The 27,853-nt window shown below is 33.9% G+C and overlaps 1 protein-coding gene across 5 annotated transcripts in view; it reads left to right on the forward strand.

The window, feature by feature from the left end:
• NOVA1 (NOVA alternative splicing regulator 1) overlaps nucleotides 1–27,853 on the forward strand; it is a 147,292-nt gene that overhangs the window by 56,820 nt on the left and 62,619 nt on the right. The window contains exon 3 of one of the 5 annotated variants that reach the window (XM_019279897.2): nucleotides 505–575. The exons of the other annotated variants lie outside the window; for them this stretch is intronic. The gene's annotated coding sequence lies outside the window, so the exon portion shown is untranslated. The remainder of the gene's footprint in view (nucleotides 1–504; nucleotides 576–27,853) is intronic. 5 annotated transcript variants of the gene reach the window in all.

Consider the following 27,853-nt stretch of genomic DNA (forward strand, 5'->3'; position numbering starts at 1 on the left):
AGGAGAACCTACTCCTTACTTTGGAGTTGTTTGCAGGTTGCTTCCTGAAACACTGTCTGTGGAATGCAGTTCTAGTGTTTTTGTAGTGTTTGACTAGAAAAATAGGTTTCTGAATGACATCCAATTGTTTTAAACTAGGCCAAAATTTTATTACTTGTACTTGTAAGTTTGGTTGCTCTAAAATCAAGTTTTGGAGCATTTTGACTCTCATTGAATCTTAAAAAAAAAAAAAAAAAAAAAATCTGGTTTTAGTGTGATTCTTACAAGTGTGGTGTTTCTGAAAGGTATTTCAGTGCAGGGTGAGCTGCAGACAGTTGTTCCAGTGCATTCATTGACTGTATCTTACCAGCACCAGGTTTGTCTGCAGTACAAAAACTAAGTTCATTTGTGGAATAAGATTTTTTTTTTGTGGTGTGTCCTTAAGGAATCATAAAGCCTAGAGAGTAACTGACATTAACGTGACTCCATGTACTGTAAAACCCATTCCGTTTTATATATTTTCAGGGAGTATGGAGTGGCACAGGAAGGAAATGCCATATCGCTGGAAAGTTGCTCTAATTCAGCACAGGATTCTTGTGAGAAATTACTTCTAATATTACATCATCCTATTCTGTTTTTCACAGTTTACAGTCTAATTTCTTCATTTTTTTATGCCACTTTTGTTCATATCAGTAACCACATTAAAATACATTTAGCAGATTAAATAGGCTTTCATGAGTGTTAGTGCACATCTGATAGTGTGATAGTTATAGTACTATATATTTTGCCATATTGCATTATATGAAGGCTTATGGATTTGTTAATAAAATTATTTTTCCTTTTTAATAAGGCCTGCTATTTTTTAAGGCTACATTTCTCTGGCTAACATGAGATTCAATGAACAAAAATAAGTCTCAGCTGCTTCCACTCTAATGAATATTTCTGACAATAGTATAAGCAGCACTTAAGAAGGGGGAAAAATCAGTGCCCTTGCAAAAAAAAAATCCAAATAAACCAAACCCAAACCAAAGAAACAAATGAAAAAAAAAACAGGAACAAGAAAATGAAAGAAAAAAGGGCATTGGATATTTACTTCAATTATATAACAAGATTTTTAAATTTTGATTTTCTTTTGCTTGAGCTTGCTACATTTCTCTAATTTATGATTGCTTTTCAAACACTGTAGATTGAAGGAAAGTACTTTCCTTTTTTCTTACTCTATAATGTCAAAAAGCCCAAAAGATTTTTTTTTTTTATAGGTATTGACTTAAGGTCAGGAGTGTCACTAAGAAAATTCATATTTTCAGGTATAATAGCAATCTCATTCTGTAAAACTACCCAAAGTGTGAAAAATTATTAAGATTAGATTTTCATCATATGTTTAGAAAAATATATATGTAACAAAAAGATTATCTTTTATTTAGGGAACTGTTTTATACTCCTGGTTTTGGGGTTTTTTTTATGTAGTTAGCATTTGTAGATGATTTATTGATTAGGAGGAGCATGAAGAACTGTGGCCAGCTTTATCAACTTCTTTTGAACTCTCTGCCAAATCATAAATGCAATGTCAGATGGAAGATGTCAGTGCTATTTTTTTCTCCTATCTGTAATCCCCAGAAACAGATTATTTTGTGTTTGGCAAGCATAAGCCTGTATTTTTTCTGCATTTTTAATGCATTTTGTACAAAGCAATCCCATATACCCAGTTGGGTATATGGTATATACCAATATTGAGTTAGTTGTGTACTCCTTTTCTTTGAAACTCATTCATTCCAGCTTTTGTTCTATTAGTTAGTGATTTCCTCTTGTTAAAATTGTATGACTCTACTATTTTGCTCCCTTTATCTGTTCTTCCTGAACTACATATGTACACAACTTTTTCACACTCATTTCAATTACTGAGTACAGCTCTGTAGTCATGATCAACTACAAGAAACTGTCGTCCATTTGTGACTTTGTCTTCATATATCTCATTATTTGGTAGGTTGCCTGCCATCATCTCACTTTAATCTGTGTGCCAGAGACTTGCTTCCTAATATTCTTTATTGGTATACATGATCTTACACACAGATTTGGTCAGGAGTGTATTTTTTGTTTCTCGCAATGATGCACATATCTAGTGTTCCTGTCTGTGATTCCTAGAACATCTTGTCTTGACTGTGGTTATCCTATAGATACTCTACTTAGAATTTGAAAAAGTAATTTGAAAACTGATCCCAGTTCTCTTCACAGACCCTTCCTTCTTACTCATTTTTGGTTACTGTGGACAACATATCCTTTCTTTTCAAGACTATAATTTGTTTGTCAAATTGCATAGCCAATCTATGACATTTCAGATTGCATGCATCTAAACTTTGCTCTTTGTTTATAAAAATCTTCAAATGCTTGTTCTTCTTTACAGGTTACCAAAATCTTATCTAGGTCCTTAATTTTCATTTCTTCAAAAGGCCACTTTCAAAGTCATTTGTCTAAAAACTTTCTCTGACCACATCACTTGAATTTAATTGCTTTCTAATTCTATATCTTGTCAAATGCAAAATGTTGTCCCTGCTCATCAGTTTTCTATACTTGAATTCCTTTTCCTAAAAGGAATTTTACCATGTTGAACTCAAACCTTTTGTTAATGATTATAATTTCCCTGAATTGTGTGATCCCTTGCATGAAGAAAGCTCTTCTAAAAAAAAATTGAATTTTTCCATTCCTTTCCAGTCCTGTTCATGGAATCTGTCTTGATTGTCAAGTTATAAATGCGAAAGATTATAGCTGGACATATGCTGTACCTTATGGATTATGAGTTAATACCTTTTTCCTTTTCCTGATTTTTATGGAGTAATCTACCAAAACACAAGAACAAAAGGAGATTGAAATATCTGAATAGTTTCTGTCATTATGTATATGTGTTCACTTTTGCTTTAAACACTGATACTTTTCTCTTACTGCTTTAAACACTTTGTTCCATCTCTTTTTCTTCTAGAGTATAGGTCAACATGTTTCCATTAGTATCTGCTGCCATGATGTTCAGTTGTGAGGAAAGTAAGAGGGAAGAGGAAAGAATCTTGATATGAATATCAGCAGCTATTTATAAAATCAACATTAAGCTAGAATAAACTTCTTAAATTCACCAGTAAAACTGAAGGATGATTTTATTGATACAAAAAATACTTTTTTTTTGCCGTTTGCAGAATTCTTTCCTGTTACTCTAATTGTGTAGAAGGTTTAATAAGAAGAATTACTTGATGTATGTAAATTAAATATTGTTATATTGTGCTTGTATAATAGAATGTTTAAGTGCACAGAAAGCACATGATGTATTATATTACTTTTCTAAGGTGCTGCTGATGACGTACAAGAAGTATGTTACTCTTCTGTAAGCTATGCTATGTGGACTTCGAATTTCATGCATTAATAACTGCCATGTAATTGAATTATGAAAACACCTGTTCAGCACGTAACATCAGATACTTTATCTTCTTCTCTATAATAGATGAAAATTCATACAGTCAGATGTTTTGATTTTAGTTTTTTTAGTGTTTTAGTCATAATAATGGAGGTATTTTCTACCTTTGTAAGTAAAATATTTCACGCTTAGTGCAGAAACACATCTATATCTGAATATCAGGTATGTACATATAGTTTCTGGTTTGTATTTTCATACATTACAGTTTAGTTTGCAAGGTCATGATATATAGAATAAATTTCTAGAAACATAGAAACTAAGTTTTCATATTGCTGAAGTGTTTCAATATATAGTAACCTCTTTTTCCTTCTGCTGTGTGGCTTATAATAGTTATTTTATGCTGATTTAATGTCTTCCTTGAGAATACTTTCAAGGACATCTTTGATTAGATTGATCAGACTTAATGAATATGTATATGTATTGGACTAAATTGTAGCTTGCGTTTAAAAATAAATGTCCTGTGTGTATCACATTATAGTCGATTGCAATGAAACACTAGGGCCATCTATTCTAAATGTGAGATCAAGTAACTTCTGCTTAAGTCTATTTAAGAAATATGTAAAAATAAACCCTATAATTCAGAACTTTAATCATTCTGAAATTTAAAATTAGCCTCTGTTTTATTTACAGAGAGATACTTTTTTAAATTGCCTTTTTTTTTTTCTTTCACTACTGGTTGAAAGCTCTGTATGGTGAAAAGTTTAACCTATAGAAGAAGGAGGCCTGGATATTAGGGGACAGGTGTTTTTAATATGAGTTAAATAAAATGTGTCTGTTCCATGAACTTGTTACTAGTTGATACTAATTACTGCTTTTCTTGAACTTAGAGGAAGGTACGCATGGAAATGTCTTAGTAGAAACATTCTGATTTTAGAATACTACTTTTAGATAGTAGCTTAGTAGCTTGGTAACTTTTCTAACAGTCTATCTGGTGTGATGCAGTGTAGGATGTTAATCATAGGTGTTTAACTGACAATCATTGTAGTTTAACTGAAAGAGCTCTTCTTCCTTTCTAATGCCTTTGTTCATCCCACTTCATAATATTTGAAGTACTACAGGAGCACTATGCTGACAGGTGGCATTGTGAAATTACTTTATCAGGTTTCAATAGAGGCTCTGTTTTTTGAAGTTGGCTTTCTACCTGTCATTCCTGAAAACCAAGTATGACTTTAAAGACTCAATCATTCAAAAAAAAAAAAAAAAAAAAAAAAAAAAAAAAAAAAAAAATTCTGTGCCAAATTTAGGCTCATACCCAAGTTATGGATTAATTAAAAAGGGTACTTATTTTTAAACTAATTCTGCTCTGAACAATATTTCTTGAATAAGGCTTTTAATAAGGCTTAATTTGTTCAATTTATTGAGCAAGTCTCTTCAGGATGACCAGGTTAAGATAGTTTCTCAGGTTGCTGTTACTTCAGGACCGACAGAAATAAGAAACAGCAAAATTCTACTTTTTAAATCACTTGCTAAAGACTCAGAGCATAGAAATCATACTTGCTTTGTGGATGTTAAGATTTTACTCCACTGGGAAGTCTCACTGTTACTATAGTTCAAGCAGACATTAACACTTAAAATGGAAAATGAAGATGTCAATTGATCAAGAACAATTCCATAGTTGTGAAATGCTGTAATATATAAAAATTATAAAGATTTTGTATTGATAAATCCTCCTAGTAGTTTATTATTATTTCATTAAATAAAATATAATTTAATTACTTTTAATTAAAGTATTTTAAGTGATTGCCATTTTTGAAGTTAGCTTCATTTCTATTTCCGATCACTACAAAATTGGTAATGTAAACAGATTTAGAATGTTTCACCCTAATATTAGTGAACTGAGATTTTTACAGTAACCATTTCTGAAATAACAGAATAGTTAATAATTTTTTTTTAAATTTACTTAATCATCCCATCTAGTGCTGCATAACAAAAAATTAAAACAATTATATAGAATTATATTGTATTTATTCTATAAAAACACATCCAAATGCTTGTTTTGTAGGACTTTTAACAGAAGTGAAGATGTTTAGAGTCTGGAGTTTATTTATTGTAGCTAAATTAATCAATGCATCTGCATCAGGACCATAAAGAATGAACCAGTATGACCCAAAGAAATATAGGGGTGTGTGTGTGAGAAGGCAAAAATTAATCTGTAGGTATGAATGTTAACTACAGGAAAATGCTTTTGAAGTAGTTGGCAACATAAGGTTTATTGTTTTCAGCAAATAATTTAAATCTGAAATAAACTCCCTGATGACAAATGTAAACAATTGCTGATATAAACCAGACTGATGTTTTTATCATTATATAACACTGAATGGGTGTATTTTTAAAAGATGACAAAATCTGATGACAAAGGGTTCATAAACTATTAGATATAGAAAATACAGAATAACTTTTTATAAAATATCGTATATTAGTTCAAAGATTTGTTTTAACTAGAAATTCCACTAGGAATGGGTATTTCCATGCAAAGTTTTATAAAACTTCGTCAGTTTTAAAATGGAAATGTTGTTTTTGAGTGTTAACTGATTTTAATTTTTTTTTCTTTCTTTTTGGGTTCTTTGGTAAATTAGTAGATGTAAATAAAATAGAATATTTTAAGTGTTGTTATAAGCAGTGCATTTGCACAACTTAATTTTGTGCACACTTTTTTTTATTATGACATTCAGATTTTCTTTCAAGGGCAGTGTACTTGATATAAATATTATTGAAAAACTAATTTTAAGTATGTATAAATGAATGTCATTTATGGATTTCATATGATCATATATTTACTGTAACTCTTTTTGAGACAATTGCTTTTACATTCGTTTAACTTTGTAGTCATTAAGCTGGATATTTAATACATTTAAAAACCTTTTTACACATTTGCTTTCAGTTAACTTCAAGCAGTTACAGTATATTATATTTTGTGTAGTCATATTTGTTCAAGTGTAGTTATGTTTGCCTGTCTGCTAACATATAATCGACATTTTAAAATTTTCATTGTTTCACTGACAATTTTATCCTTTTTTGTTTTCTCGATATATTAAACTAATTTATATTTTACAGTACAGTCACATAGGTAGAACTTCCTTCAAATTCAGAGTAGCTTAAAAAATTCTTGCTAGCCAAATGAAAAGAAGGAATCTCTCTGACCTGTGTAAGTGAAATAGCACTCAGGTTCTCTGCATTCATACTTTATATTCTCTGTCAGCTGTTACAGAGATGTATTTTGATTCCTCAATTCTATCTTCTTGTGTAATGACTTAGAAGACATAATGTCTGTCCTGATCAATTTTGCAATGACCTTGCTCTGATTAATGAAATCTGATGTCTGGAATAATTATGCCTTAAATTACACTTCATGTGTTGAGTTATGTTTTTAACACAAAGTCTGACAATGTGTAAAATACAAATTGTATTTCAATAATGGCTTACTCAAGCTAGATAATGATTGCAGCTTTCCTAAGGAAGAAACCTCAGTATTCAGGAAGGACCATACCATGTGTTGAACTTGAAAGTCTGTATTGCATATGTGGCAGTAAAGGTGAACACATAAACAGATTGTGTTCTGCTGAAATCTTTGATTAAAGTCCTTAGTATTAGTATGTGTTTTTGAAGATTTTCATCTTCAGAAATATGCCCATTACAAGTCCATTTGTGATAAAGTGAAATGTATGCAAAGGAGACAGAAAACTCTACTACTTAGTAATGAGCACTTGCAAAAAAACCACCATTCCCTTTAATGTATTTTTCAACCTTTCTCCATGAAACTTCATGTTCTTGTATTAAAGAGAGGATGAATCAGTCCATTTCCTCTGCCTTCATGATTTTGCAGGTATTTGACATTTAGCACAAGTAATTTCCAGATTTTGAAGAGTGTGAGTGTAAGTTTGTCTTCTGAGCCTTTTCCAGTTGTAATGCTTCATTTGGAGGCAAAGGGAGGGACCACAGTTGAATACAGTTGCAACATACAAACACATGTTCATGTCATCATATGTCATCTCACACCCTTTTCTGGTTTATACTCCTTTCTAAAAATTCCTAACATTTGATTTTCTCTTTGGCTGTTAACACGAGTCAACTTTTTATATCATAGTCCAAAATCTCGCACTTGAATGGGTGAAATAATAGACAGTTCTGAGTCCATTATTTTTCTGTGTGAAATTAGAATTGTTTTGTTTCCTTTGTACCTCACATTTGTGTACATGGGATGACATTTGCTATTCTTTTACACAGTCACTTTGTTCTGAAGTGGTTCTTCACTGTGACATGTATCTTTATTGCCTAACAACCATGACAGAATCTTCAGTACTGACGTCTGCTCCCATTTTCCAGATTTTTGACTACATATGCCTATAACACTATATGTGATCTCTCTCCATTGTGAGAATGCATAGTTTAGCTTTTCCCTCTTTAGTTAATTAATTCTTCCATGTAAGGGCATTTCTCCTTATTCTGTAGCAGTTCTGTTTCCAAATGGGCTTTTGTAAGGACATTTTTGAAAACTGTTTAGAAAGGAGACATTAATTACCACTACATCACTGAATCTTTTAATTTTAGAAAATCATTTGGAACATGTATGTCCAGAATTGCATGATATATTCTTCATATATCTACATTGTGGAGCAGTTTGTCTTCTGATCTGTGACCAGTGTGTTACTACTATGTACTATTAAAGTCTGTAGTCAGAAATGGTTCAATGGTTTGTATCTTACAAATCTAACAAAATTCCCTCAAAGTTTTACACAGTAATCTTGCAGTCTTTCCTAGAATAATTTTAATAATTATTGTATTTCTTTTTATGATGTCATCTTTCCTGGTAATTATTCTACAAAAGCTACCTGACACAATCTAGAAAATACAGTTCTGTAGTATAGCAAAGTAAACATCCACTTTAAAAGTTTAATTTTTTAATCTAAATACTGAAGGAAAGTACAGAAATGCTTCTATATTATAAAGCCTGTAAAATTAAAGATTTCTTTTGTGCATGAGGGTAAATATATTTTTATAGTACCCAGTATGGCTAATATAATAACCTTTTAAAATACCATTTTTAAATCCAGCAAGACAATTATGTTTACTTTACAGTTTGCATATAAGTTTTACTGATTTTTTTTTGTTTTCCTTTTTTTTAAACCATATGATTTCTTTACTAGCATTAATTCTAATGATAATTCTAATGCTAATTAGGAAACTTGTTTGGCTTATAGTCCTATTGTTTATTATACCTTTTTAATATGTTATTCTAGCTGTAGCTTGTTGAAACTTGTCTCTGGACTCTTCTAAGTATTAAGGTTTTTTTAAATTTTTGTAGTATTGTGTATAAATGATGAATTTCCCAAAATAAAACTTTGGACAATAGCATACAGTTTAGAATATTTTACTTTTTCTAATACCTGCCATGCCAATGTTTCTTTGTACTGTATTTCCACATTAAGAAAATACTTCATTAGCACTGACAACCAGGTTTGTTATCAGAAAAGTTAAAATTTATTTATAATCTGTTGTTGCCTTACAAGTAACTTAGATTCAGTGCTTCACCTTGCTCTCGTCTACACTATTTTATCTTTGTCTAATTAAATGCCTTTGTATTGATATATGTGTCCTTCTTCACAGCAGTAATCTAAAAACCAGGAGATGTCAAAACATTAAAAATTATTCCTGGATGACTTTCAACATTATATTTGCACAGCTAAAAAAAGGAAGATTGATAGCCTGAGTTCCTAGTAATAATCAGTTTCACTTTCACAAATCGCATTTGTATAGATGCTATGAGAAAAATCTTTGCCCTGTAGATGAGGGAGAGGTTATATCAGAATATGGCAAGAAAGACTGCTGCAGTATGTTGAATTTCCTTTAGAAAACATGGGCATGATGGCACAGCAAAAACTAAATCCATGCAAGGACAAAATTAAATAAAATAAGAAACCCAATTTATAGAGTAATTCCATTTGGGAGGGGTATCAGAAGATCTCTAGTCCAAATTCTTTCTTCAGGCAGGGTCAGCTGGGCAGGCAGACAAGATTGCTGATGGCTTTATCTTACTGTGCAGCTTCTCTGCAACACATTCCAGTGCAACAGAGTCCTCCTGACGAAAAGGTTTTTCCTTAAGTCTAATTAGAACCTCTTCTTTCAATGATGTCCTCCCACCATACATCACTGGAAAGAGCATAAGTTAATCTTCTTTATGACTTTATAGGTATTAAGGACCCGCTTTGGGGTCCTTCTGAAGCTACCTGTTCTCCAGTCTTGATGAAGGAGGCCAAGCTGCCTCAACTTCCCCTTGTAAGAGCAAGTATTCCATAACCTTAACTGTCTTGGTGACACCCCAATGAACTTGCTTTAGTTTATCAACATCTTCGTTGTACTAGAGGGCCCAAACCTGGACTCAGTACTCTAAAAGCAGTCTAACAGTTGCCAAATAAGGGGGAAAATTGTTTTGATAACTCTGCTCTAGACATTTCTGTGTCAATATAGTTCAAATGAAGCATAAAGAGCATGGATTAAGCCAAAAATAGGGAATATTGAAATACTTTTTTAATTCATAAATGTAAATTCTGGTGTTTCTAATACTTTAAAAATTACAGAATCAGATGGCTACCCAAGGTTCATGTCTGTGAAGGTAGGGGCATCAAATTGTTGGAAGGAAAATTCTAAACGGAAAACAAAAGAGAATACATGGAAATTCAAAATCTTGTCAGTTTTAATAAAACCTGTATACCCTGTCCAGTCAGGGACAATAATGTAGACAAATGCTTGACTATGTGCCTTGAATTTTTTGCTCTGTTATACCCTGTCAGCTCAAATGACTTCTTAGATATTTGCAAAGTTAGTACTTGTTTATTGCTATATTAGGCTGTGCTGGTGAATTAGGATGAACCTGTTGTCCTGGATGTAAAAACTCAGTGAACTCTGAGCTATATTCATAATGGTTGTGGTGGTACATTCTTTTTTTTCATCTTTTTTTTTTTTTCAGTGTGTATGCATTGAAAAAATAGACCTAAAAATGCACTTACTTTAATGGTAGCATTACTACTTCATCTCAAAGTATCTGCTATTACTTATATTTCTAGTCCTTCATCTGAGTGTCAGTTTGTAGGTTTGTTAGTATCTTGTTCTTCCTGTGTGTGTGTAATTTTCTGTGGTATCTCTGTGCAAAAACCTTTAATTCTTTTACTTTCTCTTATCTACAAATATTTGACTTCGGGGTATTGTTACTGTTCTATAGAAGAAGCCGACCATCCCTATTCATGCTTTTAAAGCACATAGCATGGTGCTTTCTCTTCTAAACCAAGGTTCTTGTTCTGAAAATGGATAGTAATTAATCAGAATTCATGACTTGAAGTGATGTAACAAAAAGTGTTACTATAGTGCTAGGGGCAGCATGTTAATGTATTAGAGGAAACCCTGAGCATTTTATATAGAGATACCCTAGTAGTCATAGTTGTATGAATCAGGAAAATTATAATTGCTTTCTGGGAGGGGATGAGGTATCTACAGTTTTCCTTTAGGAAGAAATTTCAGTCTTGATTTCCATTATTTTGATGCTTAACAGAAATATATGATTTTTACTGTAATTTTTAATTTTGTGCTGCTCCAGAATTTTCTTAAAAAATTTATTGCATCCTCTAGTATTTTTCCAGATAGAGCAGATGACCACTATTTTTTCATGTCAACAAAAAGTGCCTATTTCATTTCTTATATCCAAAGGATGTGTTTGGCCTTTTGACACTAATAGAAACAAATACCAACAGGGAGAAGAAATACTACAATCCTAAGAAAGGAAAGAGAGATAATAAATGGGGACATAATTGTGATAGTTTAAAAGCTGTTTTGGAAGGAAAGGAGAGCTTTTCTGTGCCTTCAAATTCATTATTAAATAGGATTATTTTAATTTTTTCATAGCATGGCTTTCAGAAGTCTTAATTTTCACACCAGATGGCATTCCAAAAGTGGGAAAGGAAACCCATGATCCTAAGAACTAAGATGCAACGGCAATGGGAGGGAGGGAAGGAATCCATTATGGAGATCTTGGGGATAATTTATTTCAGAATTGAATGCCTATTTAAAGACTTAAAGAAAACAAAAATACTTAATGTATTGGGGATTCTGAAATATATGGAATTGCCATTTTTCTTTTGGAATAACAGTAGTGATCCCTAGTGAAAGTTCCCAAGAAAAGAGTTTAAATGGTCAAGACCACTGAACTATAAGCTTATGCTGTATGCACCTTTTCATAAAGGCACAGCCTGAATATGTAAACCTCCAAAGACGAGGATGAGAACAAAGATGACACCAAGAATCTCAACATCATAATGAACTGCTGAGACAATCCCTTTTCCAGTTATAAAAAAGAAAGCGGTGGGAGGGGGTGGATGGGAAGAAAAATTTGTGTCTTTGGCCGTGTCTGCAAATTTGAGCGTGCCCAAGTATGTCCTTGGGCACTGAACTGTGTGGTTCTGCTACTGGAACTTGTAGTCTTTCCTGTGACAGAGCATTCTGTTCCATCGTCAGCTACCCCTGAACAATTTATGGCATGGCTCAGCTGTCAGGACATTACAGGACTTTATCCAGTAGCCAAATTGAAAAATCCTCTCCTTCTTGGCTGGGGTCCCCAGCACAAGAAGGACATAAATTTGTTGAAGAAAGTACAGAGAAGGGCCACAAAGATGATCTGAAGGCTGGATTACTTCTCCTCTGAGGAAAGGCTGAGGGTGTTGGGGTTGTTCAGCTCAGGAGTGACCCTGTTGTGCCCTTTCAGTACCTAAACAGGGCTACCTGAAAGCTGCAGAGGGACTTTTTACAAGAGCATATAGTGACAGGACAGTGGGAAAGTTTTCAAACTAAGGGAGAACATGTTTAGATTCAATACTAAAAAGAAATTGTTTACTGTGGAGGTGGTGAGGCACTGGCACAGGTTGCCCAGAGGAGTGATGGCTGCTCCATTCATGGAAGTGTTCAAGGCCAGCTTGGATAGGGGTTGGAAGGTGTCCTTGCCCATGACAGGGGGTTTGGAACTAGATGATCTTTAAATTTCTTTCCAACACAACCTTTTCTTGTCATTCTTTGTCACCTTGGTTTTTTAACTGAGAACAACTAACTAACTGAGAATGTTGGTCCTTGCCATTTGATGTTGATAACCAAGAATTGTCATAGTTGAGGCTATGAACTTCATATTTACAGATTTTGTCTAATATAGATTATTATTATTAATCCCTGTTTATCAGTTCTGAAGAGGGAATAGTTCAGGTGTATATCTGTAGCTGAATATGTCCTTATTCTGTTATCAGACTTATGGGTAGTACAAATACTAGAAAAAAATTTCTCTCCTTAACTTATGTAGCTATTCCCATGACTAATAGAAAATTTTTGGGCGTCTTTTTTTTTTTGGAAGGAACATGTCAGATTTTATGCTGAACAAGTCCATGATAGGTTTGGGAACTCTATTTTTCCAGATCTCATGAACATTTCTATTTTGGTTTCGTTATTACTGTCGTTAGCAGCCTTGAAAGCTGCTGTAGATGATGTGGTACACTGAGCTTCCAAGAGGGTGGTAGTTAGTCTGAAAGTTGGTAGTTAGTATGAAAATTCTTTCTGATCCGATGTCCATATATGTTCTGCCTGTTCATGTTAGTGTAATCCAAGTAATGTTTATCAGAGCCCGTCACAAATGGAAGGAAAATGTTTGTAAATTGAAGTTACACATCATGAATTTTTTTTTTTTTACAGTGAAAATATTCTAGGTTTGTTTATTGCCTTGTGGTTATTTTGGTCAAAACAACTTTTTCATAGCCAATCTGATCTGGTTTTTGTACCACCCATGTGTCTTTGGAGTGTTTCTTTTCCTGATTCGTACCTTTGGACTATCAGGAGCAGAGCCAATTTACTAGAGCTCCTTTGACCATTTGCTTCTTAGAATTCTGTTGTCGTATTTTCAGATGTCCTTGCCACATTAATTTGCATACTTCAAGTATAAGTTTTGTTTATTGGGTTTTTTTTTTCCACATGAAAATCCTATTGTTATTGTTTATTAAAAATTGTCCCTATACATGTTAAGCTCTCACCTGGAATCCAGAGGATCTTAAATAATAATTTATCTTGCTCACTGCTACATAGGATCCTTTTCAAGGTTTATACCTTGAGTAACATTTTTAATTTTTGAAGGATTTTGGAAACTTGCTAAAGCACTTTTGAGAAAAATAAAAATTTTATTTAGTTAGAATAAATTCTGTAATTTATGCCTTTTAGAGATGTCCATTCAAGGAAGCTGTATCTATTTTCGTGTACACTTAGACTTGAGAACTGATAGCACTACATTTTCTGTTGCTATTGCTGTTTCTCTAAAGACAGAAAGAATGAGACCCACTGCTTTCAGATTTTCCAGTGCGCTTTTGTTGAAAATTATTCGGAACAAGTCCTTTGTCAGAACAAATATGGGTATGCTGGCAAAAGGTGTGTCTTCTGTATTCCTAACATCTTAAAAACCAGCTGAAATGATGCAGAATGTCTTCGGTATGCTTGTCCTTTAAGAGGAACCTCAAATCACTCACTACACTACTTGTGACAGCTTCTGAATTTGCCAGTACATGTCATACTGTGATGGTAACTGTAATCTCAATACTAAATTCCAGACCACATCTTTACTGGAGAGATAACAATATTGGTAACATTAAGCTTATTCCTCACAGTAAGATCTATGTGTTTTGCTTCCTTTTTTCCCAACAACTTTGCAAGTCATTCATCAGATTCTGAAGAACCATTAGAGCATGTAATCTAAACACAAGCCCTCCAATACTAAAAATAATATAGATTTAATTTAAAGCTATTCTATTTATATATCACTATTAACAGGAGCTGCTTTGGGACATTCAGTAATTTCTGTCTAGGTAAATTGGATTTTCCATTTAAAAAAAGGCTGGTTCATTTTGGTGACATTATGACTTCTAAAGTGTAAATCACTAGCATGTGGTCAGGGCAAAAGAGATTCATCAAGACTGAAAAAGAAAGCTGTCACATTATTCTTCAGTTCTATTAAATGATACTCTGTTCAAAATTGAAATGATTTCTCATTCATACCTAACCCTTGCTTTGTTTTGAGTACTATGATTCTCCAAATATGAACCTTTCATAATGTCCTGTAAAATACAATATATGTGTGTCTTGGCTAGTGTTATATAGTCTCATTTTCTTTTCCTCTGTAGAAGTTCCTCTGATATTTTTTAAATATTGCCTTTTACCTGTTTTTGAGCAGTAGAGTGTGGAGAATTGTTTGGGAGTTTTAGAACCTTTCCTAAATTAATCTTTATACTCAGAATCACACTTTCTTAGTCTAGTCTAAACCTGTAATAGGTGAACAGGAAGGGCACATACCACCCCATGAGTCTGTGTGCTGTGGCAGATGCATTTCATAAGTTAAAGCATTATTATTCTAAGAAAACATTCTCTTCCATAAATGCTCTCTCCTGGCAGTCTTCACTTTTTAGTGTGGAAAGTGGTATAGCTTGCTGCCATTTCTAGTGTGTTGTGTAATAAGAACACTGAATGAGAAATTAGATGAAAGGTAATTAAATTATATCATCTGTTTTCTCCTGAAGCCTAACCGTTGATCTGGATTTCTTTTAATCTTCAGTGTGTTCTGAATACACGGTTATGTTCTTGAGTCCAACTGAGAAATGGCTGGGTAACATATTGTACTGTTTTTATTGCTGTTCAAGGCAGTGAAATATGTTTAAGTCAGTGGACCAGTTTCTGACAGATTTCCGGGTAGACTTTTAGACTGCTTTACTGATCCATATTTATATGTGTAACATCATCCTGAAAGAAATTCAGGGGAAACTCAAGCTCTAGGTTTTTCTTTTGCCCAATTTTCTCTTGCCTAGTTTTTTTTGCCTAAATTTCTATGTTTTTTATATATTTGCTTGTTAATATTTTGCATGTGTGGTTTATTTAAATATATTAATATTTTGTCAGAAAAACATAGTTTCTCTTTCTACTTCAGTTCTGCAAGGATGTGAGCAGCTAAAATACAGTAGTGCCTAGATCTGAACAAGTATCTCAGCTACTTTCGAGTAGCTTGTGACCAGCATGTCTGTTTCATAACTGTTACTCCAGGAACTCTCATGGTTAAAGGCTCCAAGTGTCATTGTCTACCTGCTTATCCTAATTTCTGCATGTTTTCTCCTGTCCAGTTGGTTACGTAGATCTTATATTCAGCTACTCAGATTCCATGTAATCCCTTTCTTTCTGAAGAAAAGTCAGGTCTGTGATTTTCTTTACCAGCTCCTGAGATGAAAAGGCATACAAGCACAGGATATTTGCGTTGTAGATCCAAGTTTCATTCTCATCATTAGTGACAGTTATGCATATGTGTTTCTGAACTTTACAAACATTTTTTCCTATTGCTAGTTCCTTATTCTTTGTCTATGTAGTATGTTTAGGAATACTTGGGTTCTACAACAGGATTCTTCGCCATCCTACAACTGTGTTTATAGAAAATGATGATAACCAATTTGTACACAAGCTGAACATTAAGTAATTCCTTATGCTTCTGTGTTCACATTCTCCTTTTTGATAATTTATGTTCAGTGTCCTATTGCAAAATAGTGTTGCGAATGAAAGTTGTCATTATTGAGAAGTCATAAATGAGTTAATGCTGATTATTTGCCACTCTGAGATGCTGCCTTCACTAATTTTCTGGACTCATTTTCTCTGTTTGTTTATATTTAAGATACTAATGCACTGAGCTGCCCAAGTATCTCTTAGTTATGATTTCCTATGGTTAGTTGTATGGAAGGAAATCTAGGAAAATATCAAGAAAACTGTCACTCTAAGATTAATTTTTGGTATATATTTTTATGACCAAGGCTCTATCTCTATGCAAAGTCCTGGAAAAACAACAGCTCTAAGGCTTTCATTTGTCAGCAACTAGTAAAAGAAAATCCCAGTGGGTGGTAGGGCTGTGTTTATGGATGCTACTATTGTAATTTAAAGAAATTTTAGTTTGAGATGTCATCTTGAAATTAAGCATAGAACTTTAATTGTAGTGAGGACTGAAGTCTTATGCAGGATTTTTGACTTGAAAAACTTGTGCTGCTCATGTACGGTTGTTTTCTTCTTTGCCTTAGGAATGACAACATTCTTCTGTGGTTTGTAATAAAATGTTTGTGAGTGAGAAACTATTATTTCCAATAGATGATGATGTGTTCCTATAAACAAAATTCAGTGCGAAAGCCAAACAAATTGTGTAGTGGAAACCACTAAAATTGACTTTAGGGACACTAGTCAGAGTCATAATATTAAAAGTTTGTTTATATTGTTGTGTGATTGCAGTATTGATTTGATTTTAAAAGGCTATATTGTCAGTATTGTTGGAGATAACCACTAAAGGTTAATTGCATATTTCATTCTGCTTTCTTAACACTGTGTTTCCTACTTTGTAGAAGAGCAGTGTTGAGAGAGTTTAAACTCTGCTACTCAGCATGGAGTAATCTCAACACACTCACCAGTCTGCTTTTGAGCCTTCTGGCTGCAGACTGCAGTCATTATTTGGGAGCACAATTTCATCAAAGAGAATACTTAAAAGAGGAATTTTCTCTAAAGTATCTGTATTTTTGATAATGATTTCCTTTTAGATACCACAGTTGGCATTATATTTTTAGAAATACAAAATTTATGAAAAAAAATACCTTAAGACTGTAAAAACCCCAGAGAAATGTTTTTCGTAGATTTTTTCCTCCAAGTTTGTTTGTTTCACTTTTTCTGCTTGTTATTAAAACAGAATCATCTGGGTTTTGATTATGAAATTAAATGTATTTTTTCTACATTGAAAATAGGCTGCAAGTTATTTTGAAAGGCAAAGTAACATGGGCTCATGTTTTCCATTGTAACTACTGTCTGTGAGAGGATTTATTTTTCTACAGCTTTGATTATATTCTTAAAAACAATTGCTGGAAATTCTGTGTGTCTACAACTTCTAGAAAAACTTCAACTAGAATATATTGTTTTAATTTATAAAAAACAAATCTGGAGTGGCTTTTATATATATTCATTTAATATAATGTTTCATATTTTATGGAACAGTATAAATGCTTTTATATCTATGTTTGTAGCCTTCTTGATAGATCAAAGCACTTGGCATAGGCCAAAACCTGTTAAACTTTTTCTGTTTATGGTATAAATTAAAACTCTCTGGAGTGCGGTTTGGCCTAAGCCTGATTTATTGCTTTGCTTGGCACTGCATCAGGCTGGTTGTGGTTTTCCATTCCTGTTTCCAGTACAGTCTTCATGTGTTTTGATTTCAAATCCTTGCGTAGAAGCTTTATGTGGATAGCAATAACTTTCTTTGGTAAGTCTTTATTATAACATAGAGATCCTAGGCTTTTGTGGTTTTTTTATTGTTTTTGTTCATATTAAACTGAGAGATATCTGTGCATGCAAAATGATGCATTTGTGTATTATAATTTCAAGTTTAACTTTACATTCTAAGTTTTTATTTAGTGAAGATATTTTCCAGATCAGATCAATACAGGAAGAATCTTCAATTAGTACCATGGTCAGAATTTCCTGTGGATAGATCATCTTTATTGATGTCAAAGTGTAGGATGATAGAAAGAGTGCACTAGATTTTGTCTCTTTTATATAAATTTCAACCATGGCTATTAATGAATGTTTCATTTATGGTCAGCTTTAAAATGTGTAATCTTTAGCTGATTTCATTTTTTTTCACCTTATCTTATTGATACCATATTTAAATAGTGGTTGTGACTGATATTTCCTCCTACCAAAACTGGTAGATCTTGGCAGACCTCTTTATTTACTTTGACAAAAGAAAAAAAAACCTACTATAATTTTATACACCTATATGTGTGTCTGTGCAAGTGAGGGCTTCTCTAGTAAGTTTGATCAGTCTGTGATGTTTTCCCAATGTTATACTTAGTTTGGGTTTTTTTGTACTAACAGACAGTTTTATTGAAACTCTTAGACAAGGTGTTTACCATGAGTATATAAGATTAAACAAAAAATGAGAAAAGTGTACAGTTATCTCTAAGGGGGAATGTTGTCCTGGTATATGAGCTTGTTTTAATTTCAGTAATCCTGACTCACCCATCGATTTGGTTATAAAAGAAGATGCAAGGGTTACATGGGTTGCTTCACATTGGGAATACATGATATAAAGGTATCACAAAAATGCTTTCAACACAAGTACACACAAAAAAAATTGTACTGCACTAAATTAAGAAGCATTTAATTTAAACTGAATCTCTTAGGACAGGGGTTGTGGGGTTTATATCTGGTCTTGTTATTAAGTGTAGCGATTAACAGTCTGTAGTTAGACGTACTGTTTAATGCAGAGTCCACTGAACTCATTAGAAGAGTTCTGTTTTGGATTATGCCTTTAGCAGTGCTTATCCATTCAAACATCCCTTACAGTTTAATCTAAGTGGAGAAATGCTGATGTTTGGGGATTTGTTGACACAAATCAATAAAAAGAGTCTCTGAAGCAAGAGTACTGTTCCTTGACCTGTTTTATGAAAATATCTTATACTTCTTGTTCATGTTGTTCTAGTCCTAGAGCAGGATATCCCAAAGACAGTTGTGATAAAATCAGCCACACTGAATTCTCAATTTAAACTGTAAGCAAAATACAGATTGATTGTGGAGTAGGTGGGAAAAGGAGACACAAAGATATGAGAAGTTTATTTTAGACAGCTGTTTAGACATCAATTAGCTATGACAGGTGTCATAAAACAACACATCAGATAGTAAAAGTTATAGTAACACAGATATTTAATTCAAGTTGTTAATTTTGTGTCTTTTAACTGTAAGTTCTTTAAAAACACAAAAGAACAAAAATTGGAAGCAATATACAGGTGTTCATGGGATAAACAAATTAGTAAGTTTTCATGAATGGGAGTAAAAGGTCAGGATGGTAATGCAAAAAAAGTTACATGGTGAAAATATTTCATTTGGTCCAGTAAAAAAGAGGAAGGAAACTACCACAGAAAAATTAAACTTGAGAAGGTTAGGAAAGGACTAAGAATAAGAAATTGAAGAAGTGGAGGCAGCATATAAATGGATGTAGAAATGACAAAGAGAATAAAAGCTAAACAAAATGAGACAGCTGATTCAGAAATACAGCAAGGGAATGCAGACATTGAAAATTACTTTGATTGAATACATTAAGAAGAAAACATTGCAAGTTTGAAATGTTATACAGAAATACTGAAATTTAAACGCCTTCTGGATATGTGAGTTAAAGATTTGTTCACAGTATCCATTTGCCCAGAAAAATAGAAAGGAAAAAACAAAAATAATGTAGTTATAGTAGTATTTTATTTTAATAATATATCAGTGTACAGTTAATCAATTTATAACCAATTCATTTTACAAGTGACAGGTGCATTTTTATGTTATGGAAAAATAATTCCAGCAGGCTGAAAGTCACATTACAGGGAGTTTCTTACCTGACTTTTTAAAAAACATAAATGATTTTCATCACAATGGACTTTTGCCTTTTTATTCCCCACTGATTTTGGTTTTTTATTCCCCCCTCCCCCCATATGATAATGTATTTAAATGGCAATTGCAATTAACAGTAAGTTTAGTTCTTGTACATGCCTTTTTTTTATGTATTCACCTTTATTTAATCAAGTAGCTCATTATGAAATTAATAAGGTCTGATTTTGTTTGTAAAATAGGCAGCACTGAAATGGGTGGTCTGCTGTAGCTGATCCTGCTTGAGCAGGAGCTTGGATCAGGTGATCTCCAGAGGCCCCTTGTAACTTTCTGTGATTCTCTGAAATACATGCATGATGTGAGAAACAAAACGCTATAAATAGAAACAGATGTATGATGAACATCTCTTTCCAGCATAGTGTTTAGCAGTTACACGGTAATTACAAATCCTGTAGTCCTGTGTATTTTGAATTTGTTTTGGTATTTTTTCCACCTTGGAGAAGTAGCTTGCACACTGAGGTGTTCGGGGGGTTTTTTGAGGGGGATTTGTGTTTCTTTCGGGGGGGAGGGGGTTCAAACTGAGTCAAATCAAGTTTAGTGGGAGGATTCATTTGCATAATGTGTAACGTGTACTCATGTAAGTAAATATTTGAAAGACTGACAACATTAATTAGTTACTGTTAGCCTTGCCAGTATTTTTTCTTCATTACTGAGAAGCAGTGGTATTTTTTTCTAGTTTTTATCACAGTTTTGTGCTTCTTGTTTCCATGGTAACTTTTCTTGCACTGTGCTTCAAAGGAACCAGAGGGATTCTGTGAAGGTTTTTTTTATTATTTATTTAACTGCATGAAAACCTAACTGAATATACTATTCTGTAAAAATCCTCAAATATCTCAAGTGTAAGTGCAAATGTAGCTTTTAACTATTAAGGCATTATAATTTTATCTTCATACTTTTTTAGCAATCATCCAGATTTTTTTCTTTCTCTCATATTCAACATATTTTTAAAAAATTGTCTTTATCTACTTATTCTGCAATATTCCTAAATTGCATTCTATGGTATCAGAGTAACTTAAAGCTGCTGAGGACAATCTGCAAGTGCTTGTAGTTATCTCTAATAATCTGATTTCTCTACAAATCAGGCTAAGTGCAATATTGAGCATGCATAGTAAGTTAGAATTTATTACTTTTTTCTGCAATTCTAAAAGGCTAATATTCCACCTACTGTTAAGAATCAGACTAAAGCATACTCTACTAAAATTATATATTCCTAGTGCATCACTGAAATGTGCTGCAAACAAGAAAGTTTTTCTTCTGGGCTATTGCAAGGGCTTTCTTGAACAGATACATTTTATCTTTTCAAGCAAGATTTTTAATGATGCAGTATGGATGAGATTCACTCCACTCCGAGAATAAATAAGGTAGCAAATAGTCATTATATCTTTCTTCTCTTTCAGGTAGGTGAGACATTGAGTGAGTTCAAGTGGGGCTGGTTAGAATAGTAATTAACACTTCATCCTTCTGTAGAGAAAAACATAAAGAACGCGTAAATTAAGGAACTGAAACTGAGGTTTTTGTCCCTAGAGGCTTAATGGTGTGGTTTCATGGTCCTCTGATGTTAATTTAAATGTCACTGCCAAAAAGGTAGTCTTGCCTGAAGCCATGTATTTCAGTCCTTTCTTTGCATCAGCAGTAGCATCTGTCCAGCTTTGCAGCAGGTCTCATCAGCTCACTCATCCATTTGAAAATGATTTTTTTAAAGGGCGTTAGGAGGATTAGTGTGCAAGCTGATCACTGAGCTTATTTAATTCATTTTGCAGGCAGAGGAGTACTTGTGCTGGTGTAAAAGATGTAGCCAAAACACCTGTTATGGGCAGAAAAAGGAGGCGTGTTTCCCACTTAGATGTGGGGGTTACTGACCCACTCTGTCCCTAGCTGTCCCTCTCTGTTTCCTGGGAAATACTTTATTCTCAGAACGATTTAATGCCATATAGGTTTTTTGTGTGTTGTTCCAACTCCACCCCTCACCCCATCTCCAACTGCACCCCCACATGCAATGTAAGATACACTTCAGCCTTCTAGTCTTAATTTTTTTTTTCTTTTAGAACAGAAAATAATAAATGTGAATACTTAATCATTTAAATAGAGGCAATATACACCTGGAGGTAGAAATACGTTAGGAAAAAAAAAGCAGAAAATGAACCTACCTCCTTATTCACTGTAGGCTATAGGGTGGATTTTTTTTTTTCTGCTTGTATTTCTTTCCACTCCAATCATTTCAAATGCAGACCATCCTGGAACTGAAAAGAAACAATTGGCCTCTTCCATCAGAAGTTTCTTCTGAAACAGAGTATAGCAGACGGGCAAAATTCTTTCCTGTTCCCATAACTGTTCCAGGAAAATGTAATATGCCAAACATGCATTAAACTGAAAATTTCTGCCATGTGTCATTGGGGAGGAATTGCACTAACACACCCAACAGAAGATGCAGAAGTGGTATCCATTGGAGGATATTTTTTAATTCAGGTGGGCAGCATGAAAGTTCAAATATTTTAAAATTTTTCAGATGCAGCAGAATGATTAAGCCCAAAAGGTGGGCTTCCAACTTGCAGTAGGAAGCCTGAATTTACATGTTTTGCAGCTGTGCATAGATACTGCATTGCCCTGTATTCTGTTAGAAGATAAAAGAGTGGGGCTAAAATTAGGAAAATAATGCATTTGTTAGTGGGAGTCATAGTTAAAATGTAGTGCATGATATTTCAGAGATTCTGAAAAGTCCATCTTTTTAGTAACTTGGGTTGACTTTTCTGGTTTTGAGTTTTGCTGTTTAAGTAGTGCAACAAGCATTTGCTATTGCAGCCAATGATTAAAATAACCTGCTTCATGAGCATATAAAAGCTGCTTTAAGAAATTCTAACTTGTCTTTTCATTGCACAAAATTAAAGTTGTATTAAAATAATTTTTCTGCAACAGCTAATTATTAAAGGAAAATGATTATAGCTTATGTAGTAAATCCATAGAAGTGAGAGTTAATCACAATATTAATGTTTTGGGGGATTTTTTCATTGTTTTGGTTTTCCTCTTGCTTTATAGTTACCTAGGATTCATTCCAGTAGGAGTTGATTGTATATAGTCAGGAAAACACACAATTACCCTGTTTACCAGTATGCAACAAACTCTATGGTAACATCTGCTTCTAAAGTTTATTTCTGATCATCCTGACTTTAACTGCTTGCCTTGGCACAGGAAAGGGGGAAATCTAGGCAGGAAACTAGAACAAAGAACCCTGCAGTGACCAAAAATAAAATTCCATCTGAATACATGTTGGAGGAGGGAGTAGTTTGCTACGTGGGATTTTTTTCTGCAGTTATTGGTGTTTTGGATTAATTAGTCTGTGTGACTTTAAGTTAGATTGCCTAGGCTTTTTGTGTTGAGAATTTTTTCATCTGTCATTTTGTATCCTTGCCATTTGGATTAGATATCTCTCTCTTTTAAAATAAACATGCGTATGTTACCATACCATTTAAAAAAAAAATCGAAATGGAAGATATGACAGAAGTTGAATCTGTTTAGACCTGCTGCATGATCACTGTAGAGATGCTGGAAGGGCACTTGCAGGCTGTGGGAATCCTGTTGAGGAGCAGCAGAATTGCTGTGCAGGTGGAGGGAAAAGATTAGTGCTTTGTGTGCACAAACAGGAAACAGGGTTTCAAAAGCGGGAAACAAGTCCTGAGCTGTGATAAACATAATTGCTGCTTCTCCCAGAACTGCTGAGCTTCCACTTGTGCTCGTTACCATTAGGATGATGTTGCATGTCTGTGGGCTGTGTGCTGAAAGAAAATGTGACAGGACAGCTGTGTACATGAAGGTGGTTGCACAGTTTCTTGACACATGGAAGGCTAGACAGTTTATTTTTGAAATATTGCATTAGTATTTTTGTAATACAAAACAAAATAATGGAAGTATCTTGAAAGTACTGAGTATGTAGGGACTTCCTGCTGTTGTTACACTGGGAGGTGGATTGGAATAAGTCTTAACCACTCTTTTATTAAAAAGTCATCCCATCATAGTTCTAAAGGTACCATGTGTCTTTTTATTTGGAAAAATATTATGTTGTGCTTTTGAATAAAAAATGTTTCTATATTGCAATATTTTTGTATTTATTCAGTATAAAAATCTAACAATAATAAATTTCAGTTCTGTTCAACAGCATGACATAATTGCCATAATCCATTACTCTGTTTCTTTATGGACCTCAGTGTAAGACAAATTTAATGCTGGGAATAGGAAGAGGCATTCACCAATACTGAGGATATAGCTGTGAGGAAAAGCCAGGGCTTTCTGTGGAAAGGTCATTTCCTTTTCCTGTATAATCAACAGAAATATTAGAAGAGCATTCACAAGCAGGCTTTTAGAAACTGAGTTTTGAATTGAGCTGCTCACTGCTTATTAAAACCTACACGTTATTTGGTAGGTTTTAACATACTGGTTGCATATTTTGCTTTATGTTGCCAAGAAAGATCTTGAAATATTTGCATATGCAGAGATGGTTACATATTTCTGGTGTTTTGATTTTAGATGCAGTTTGATAATTATCATCATGTAAGTCAGTCCTCAATTAGTAGATACCTGATAAGTTTGAAGAAATGAACAAAATGTTCATTAGTTGAAGACATTTGTCACATTTGGTGAAGTTGCATAGAAAATTATAAATAGCAGTAAAATCTAAATGTTGGAATCTAAAATGACAGATTAGGCATTCATTGGTTTTATAGTTTTGGGGAATTTAGCCTTAAATTTGTCATGAAAATTCAACCCCAATGAAATTCTAAAATTATATCTATTATTTGAAAAATACTGATTTTCTCAAAGTAGAATCTTTAAATGCTCTAAACTGATAAATGAATCCCTAAATTGAGTTTTAATCTGTGAAGATAGAGGAGTAGTTTGAGAATTGTTAGGCCTCTTAAATCATTAGCAGTGACATTGTCAGATCTTGAGTGCTTTAGAACTCAAGCCTGCTCTTCAGTACATGTGGATTTGGTTAGGATAGGAGCAACTTGGTATGCAGTTCTTGCTCCTAAACAAGAGGGTGTATTTTATGCAATTTCAGGGGATTGTGCGTTGTATGATAATGGTAAGCATTCAGTTTTACTTTCCTGGTAGCTACTAATGACTACAATTTCAGAAGACTGTAAGGAGGATTCTTTTTTTTAATGATGCGTGGAGCAATAACTTGTAGTAAGACTGCTTAGCACTGCCTAATTAAGTGTGCTGCTTTTAGTTGCTCATAGTTTTTCTGACTGACCATAAGCAAATTTTTGAAACACCTGCCACCTGTGTCTAGACAGGAAGCTATATGAGTGGCTGAGGTCACTTGTCTTGTTCAGTTTGGAGTACATGAGACCTCAGAGCTGTCTACAGCTTCCTCACCAGGGGAAGAGGAGGGGCAGGCACTGATCTCTTCTCTTTGGTGACCAGTGACAGGACCTGAGGGAACGGCCTGAAGTTGTGTCAGGGGAGGTTTAGTTTGGATATTAGGGAAAAAAGGTTCTTCCCCCGAGGGTGGTCGGGCACTGGAACAGGCTCCCCAGGGCAGTGGTCACAGCACCGGCCTGACAGAGTTCAAGAAGTCTTTGGACAATGCTTTCAGGTACATGGTGTGATTCTTTGAGTGGGCCTGTGCTGGGTCAGGAGTTGAACTTTGATGATCCTTGTGGTTGCTTTTAACTCAGGATAATCTATGATTCTTTATTTGGACTTACTTTATCAGCACTGATTGGAAAACTGGAGAAGTCTAATAAACACCATACAACTTTTCTTCTGAGTGTATAACATAAATAAGCCTAACTGAATTGTAGGCACCTGCATTTCCTCTTTAAGAATGACTGTTGATATTGATTAAAAACATTCTTGCAACTTGGTATGTTTACTTAACGCCGGTAATGAGCCTGCCTGAGCTGATACATTAATGCAAGTACATTGCTACTTGTACTCAAGTTACATCTAAGGGACCTAATCCAGGTCCATGCCAATGTGCAACATTCCAATGTAGTGACTGTATACTGGGTAAAAAAATCCTGTGGGTGTGTCACTGAACTTCCTTAGTTAAATGATCCTCCCAAATTATGTAATGTCCAAACATCAAGACTCTGTGAGCAGAAGATTTTCACTGTGCAGCTTCAGTGGTGAATAATGTGATTTTCTTCATGCTCTTAACTCTTAGATTTATGTAGTTAAATATTTGCTTTGGATACTTGGCAATCTCAGTGATGTTTAGCTTTTCATTCAAACCATCAAGCTATATGTTTCTTATTTTATCTTAAAAATATTCACCTTCAGAAATATACTTCTCGATTATACTCAAAGACTGTATAATTTACCCCTTAATTAGACCCTTAGAATGATTTTTCCTTTCCGTGTACACAGAGGATATAGTGCATCTTTTGAAAACTTTCTTTACTTTGTTACAGCCATTTTATGGAGAGGGCAAAAAACCCTCATATAGCTGTTGAGTAAGAGATATTTCTATTTCAATTATGTTTTTAGGAGCAGGAGCTTTCGATTTGGCAGATATGTGCATGTAGAAAATGTATTTTTGTTTTCCTTGTTAAAATTTGTCTATTATAAATTTTATAAAAAGCTAAGTTAACATGTGGTTATTAGATATATATTACTTTGGCTACAATGTTAATGCATCTTTCTGTGGTCACGCAGAATCACAGAAGAGTTAAGGTTGGAAATGACATCTAGATTTTTTTTTTGTCTCGAAGGCTGCCGCTCAAAAAGGTTTCAGCTACAATGGCATCATGCTGAATTTCGAATATAGCCCCTCATGAAAACTGCGAAACCTCTATGAGCTGCCAGTTCCCATGTTCTGTCACCTTTACACTGTAAAAGTCTTTTGCTTACATTTAAACAGAATTTCCTGTTTCAATTTGTGTCCATTGCTTCTTGTCCTTTCATTGGATACAACTCAGAGTCTGGGTTCATTTTCTGTATTTGCTTCCACCAGGTATTTACACACATTGTTCTTCTAATGCACCTCAGGATGCCATGGGGCTTTTTTGCTGTGAAGGTATATTGCTAGCTCAAGGTCAGTTTCATGTTGACCAGACCTGTGGGGTCTGTTCTACAAAGCTGCTTTCCAGCTTGTTGGTTCCCAGCCTGTACCAAGGCAGAGGGTTATTTTTAACCTACTTACTAGTTGCAAAAATTAAACAAAAGTTGGGAAATCTACCTAGACTTTTAAGGCAGGTGAGAGAGTCATATGTTGCATAAAGGTGCATATGTAGCTGATTAGATGAAGTTTCTTTCCATCTACATTTGAATATGCATGACTGATGAGCAAAATTGCTAATATTTGAAAACTAATTGGTTGGGATTTTTTTTTCTTTGAGGCTCCTTCTGCATTACTAAAATGACTTCTCAAAAAAATTTAATTTCATCATGCCATTGCTCATTTTGCAGCATAACATCATGCTAGTATGATCCTTCACTATATTGAAAAATGGTTGATGAACTGGAGTAAGTGAAAGGGAACAAGCAAAGTACTGTTCTGATGAGGCAACTTGATTTTGGTCTTTTACAACTGACTTTGCATTTGCTGGTTGGGGCTGTCAGAGAAGTAATTCACCTGACATGGCTTTGTCACATGCTCAGCATCAAGCAAGGAAAAGCAGCTTTTATACCTTGATATATTTTCAGATTTGTTCAGCTGTGATGCCTTTCATAATGTCTTGGAGAATTTGCCTCCTTTTTTTTTTTTTTTTTTTTTTTCCCTCCAGATGACTTAATGTTTTAGAAACTTACATTGATACTATGGACTCCACCTGAGAAAAGTTTCAGAAGTTAAAGTTTTCCTGTATAATATCCCCATATTTTTCACTTTATTCATCACCACTGGAATTAGAACATCTTCCATGCATTATTCTTTATCACAGTGACAGAATGCAAATGATTTATTTAGATAAT

This window comes from Corvus cornix, chromosome 5 (genome assembly GCF_000738735.6).
Source record: "Corvus cornix cornix isolate S_Up_H32 chromosome 5, ASM73873v5, whole genome shotgun sequence".
Taxonomy (NCBI): Eukaryota; Metazoa; Chordata; class Aves; order Passeriformes; family Corvidae; genus Corvus; species Corvus cornix.